Source organism: Haliotis rubra, unplaced genomic scaffold, assembly GCF_003918875.1.
Source record: "Haliotis rubra isolate DU_JTF1 unplaced genomic scaffold, ASM391887v1 Scf725, whole genome shotgun sequence".
NCBI classification, from domain to species: Eukaryota; Metazoa; Mollusca; class Gastropoda; order Lepetellida; family Haliotidae; genus Haliotis; species Haliotis rubra.
In genome coordinates this window covers 55,504-59,706 of record NW_025767441.1, presented here as the reverse complement: position 1 = coordinate 59,706, position 4,203 = coordinate 55,504, and positions in this window count along the sequence as shown.

The following is a 4,203-nucleotide window of genomic DNA, read 5'->3' as shown; positions in this document are numbered from 1 at the left end:
GCTTGAGTATACTTAGGACATAACCAGATGAAGTAGAAGAGTTAATAATCAGCACTAGTGTTGGTAAATATCAGTGAAACTATCAATATGAGTAAGGGGCGTGCCATCAAACATTTTTGGAGGAATATCAGCTTCATCCACAGCCGCAGAAGACGAAATCTTGTCATGAATGTTCTTGGATCTTTTCGTAGAAATAATCCGAAAATGTCTGTGCTATTATTTCATTGTCATCAGATGTCGGAAGTGTCGATTCAAAGTGTTTACTCAAGATACTGAACAAAGGTTTGTAACAGCAACTTTGGACTTGACTCGTTGGCTTCAATCTTAGAATTGAGATGTTGATTTGTCTGATGACCATTGTTGAGTGATTTGGGGCTGAAATATACATTTGGCGATGAATCTCCAGGAAAGATTGTTTTCCATCTGCGTTCTGCTTTCCTCTTGTCTTTTTTCGCTTGTCGAACTTCAGGTGTGAAGTCCCAAACAGATGTTTTAGCGACTGGTGTGACTCTGTCCTTCACTGATGCATGTTTGTCTATATAGCAGCTCAGACAGAACTTTATTGTATAGCAGAACGAGACACTCAGCATCAGATGGTGGCTCAAGTATAAGGTCTGAGTTCAACCAATTGTCTTTAAAAGTATCCATATCCAGAGAGCGCATGTTCCTACAGTGAGTAATCTTCACATTTGGAGTGGGTATTGAGAGGTCCAAGCTCACAAAGATATGGTAATGGTCAGAGAGCTGTAGATCCTATACAGATACACAACTGACACAAACGTCTGAAGCACGGGTAACTATCCAGTCCAGAGTGTGTCCACCTCTGTGGCTTGCCTCAGACACGAGTTGTACCCAGTTGTGGAATTCAAGAAGATTAAGTATTCGTTTAGTGTCATGGTTATCCTGTTGTCAAAATGGAAACTGAAATCGCCTACAATGATAAGAGCTACTTCGTCAACTTACACAGTCTGTGCCGAGACGGCGCCGAGCAGTAATTGGCTGGTGTGTTTTCTTTTTGCAGAGTATATTTCTGGGTCGCAGTTTCATGTAAATACCTCTTCTATAGTTGATAAACAGGGTAAAAAAGTAAACTCTGTCAAAAAAGAAACGCAACCCCTGTCCTCAGATATTAAAAATTCGTTTGAATAAAGTTATTGCTTCCAAACTAAATTTGATTCAAATGTATTGAAATTATACACGTATTTAATGACTTCGCACAAAAATACAAATGCACGTGCGAATCATGAAAATGGCAGTTAATGTAGGGGTGTATAAAAGCTCATGTGCTTTCGTATTTTATTCATTCATTTGTTGCCGAAAAGCAGTGTTAAACATGCCACGATTGAGTGCTGCCGACCGAAATATCGCCATTGGTCGTGTTCAAGCCGGAGAAAGTTTTGGAACTGTTGCACGGCACCTAAATGTTCACAAAACAACGATATCCCGACTTTGGAGCCGCTACAACAACTTCAATTCGACCAACGATCGCCCGAGAAGTGGAAGGCCAAGAATCACGACCCCCCCTTCAAAATCGGTACATCCGGGTCCATCACCTGCGTAATCTGCATGCCCTACCAACCGTGACTGCCACACAAATACCAGGTTTGAGGAGAGTGTCAGCTCAAACGATTAGGAACCGTCTGAAAGAAGCGGGTTTACGTGCCTGTAGACCAGTTGTTGGACCTGTACTACGCCCCCTACATCGACGCCGACGACTCAGGTGGTGCAACAACGTAAGGATATGGACTTTACAAAACTGGAGGCGCATCTGGTTTTCTGATGAATCACGTTTTCTTTTGCAACGTCACGACGGAAGACAGCGTGTGTATAAGAGACGTCATGAACGTTTTGCGCCCGTCTGCGTCCGACAGGTGGACAGATTTGGTGGAGAGAGCGTTATGGTTTGGGGAGCCATCTCATACAACCAGAAATCAGACTTGGTGATCGTTCCAGGGAACCTGACAGCCCAACGTTACATCAACCACGTGTTACAGCCTCACCTTCTCCCGATTATTGACCAACAGACACAGATTTTTCAACAGGACAACGCCCGGCCTCATACTGCACGTGCAATAATGAACTTTCTGCAGAATTCCAACGTCAATGTCTTGCCATGGCCCTCTAAATCACCAGACCTCAACCCTATTGAACACCTGTGGAATACTCTGGATCGACGGGTACGTCAACGTCAGCCGCCGCCACAGATGCTGCAACAGCTCGCCGTTGCACTGCAGGAGGAGAGGAGAGCCATTCCCCAGCAGAGGATCCGGCGTCTTATCCGTTCTTGTCCAAGGAGATGCCGTGCAGTGATTGCAACTCGTGGTGCTCATACGAGATACTGAGAAAGACGCCCCCCCTGGTGACAAACTGGTGTCTGTGAGATGACTTTTGACAATGACAATTTTAAACATGACCATCTTGGTTATTATTCTGCCAAATTGCAGACTTCTGTCTTAAATAATAACAATGCTGTGTAGTCCTAACATTTAAGATTAAAATCTCTAAATACATGGGTTGCGTTTCTTTTTTGACAGAGTTTATATTCCTTTTTCATACTGTACTAGTTCTATACAAAATATATGCCTTGTGAAGAAATGGGGTTTTTATTCATCATTATAACTTTTAGAGCTAAACATAACTCTTTTATGTAAATTTAAGACTACAATCAAACTAAAAAGATCTGGTGACTTTCAGCATATAAGAAATATATTCCGTAACCAAATATGCATGGTATTTGATAATAAAACCATTGATTTGTTCCGAGTTTTTGCAACTTTTTCAGTTTCCGGTTAAATTTTGGCGGCCATCTCGGATTTTGAGCTAAAAATAGCTTTCGCGTCAATATTCAGATTGGAACCAAACATTTGTTTAAACTTCTTTAACATATAAACACAAAAGAATATATGATTTGCTTTCATCAAAAAACTTTCACGGAATCCCATAAGCTCCTTGACTATAAAGTGTTGTTGGTTATTTCCAACTTCTCACTCATCATGACTTCCTCAAGTCTTCAGTGAGCGTCGTCACGTTGTTGTTTTCAACGAATGAATTTGACTCTCTTCTGGACGTCTTGAACTGTATACACCATAAACTATATATAAACAGGTGATTTCTTCAGGCACATGAGTGTGAATTATATAAAATAGTACAGATATTGTAGACAAAACCCCTCTTTGTCACAAGACCCTTCCACGTCCAACAGCTCTTCGGGTGTAATATATCCTAAGCGTAGTCATAGTAGTAAGACATGAGTGTAAATTATATAAAGATCGTGTCCAAATATTGTGGTCAAAACCCTCTTGGTGCACAAGATCCTTCGTCGCATAACGGCTTTTCATGTGTAATATAGACTAGGCGTACACATAGTAGTAAGACCACCAATGACTATACTGAATACTAACAGGAATTACGTAACATACTTACAACATTGAAATGAAGTGTCTTTTCACTTAATCTCCTAAAGAGTTGACAGCGAGGTTGTGTCGGCATCCCCAACATTTCCTTGATGTAAGGATACAAGAACATGAATCATCAACAGGAACCTATGACAGGTTACATCTTCTACCTGTCCAGACTACATACTGAATGTGATGCCAAATTCCAAGCCACGCAAATGTTTTGATAGTCTTTAATTACCATCAGGAGAATCAGAACAAGGAAGCAGACAGTATGAAGGAAAACTGGGCTGTCCAACAGGTACACCTGTACACCATCACACTCCAAGGGTTAACGCCAAGCAGATGTGCACATCACCACGATTAATGATCGCATGTGCATATCGCTTCCAGATTAACAGCGCCCAGCAAAGTAACTTGGATGAGATGCTTCAAGAGACAATGCTAAGAGAATGTATGCCATGCTAAACGTAAGGTAACCTTACTCTCATTATAATTAGACACCAGCCACAACCGTTCTGTACGTTGCCAAAATCAATTATTCCGCCTTCTAAATTATAATGCACATATGTGTGGGAAAATGACGTGTTTGCTCCAATATAGTACCGACTGACTGGAAAACATGTCTAATGAAGCAACAATGCCATTCCTGATGTGACCCACGTGTTCACCTTTTGACGAACATCTGGTAACGTCGCTATTTAATAGTGATTCATAAATGCAAGATCATATAGTTCTCTGCTCTTGGCGGAGGTTTCGCATGAACATGGAAAGGGATTTGTCTTGTTTTCTAACGTGCATTGTTATT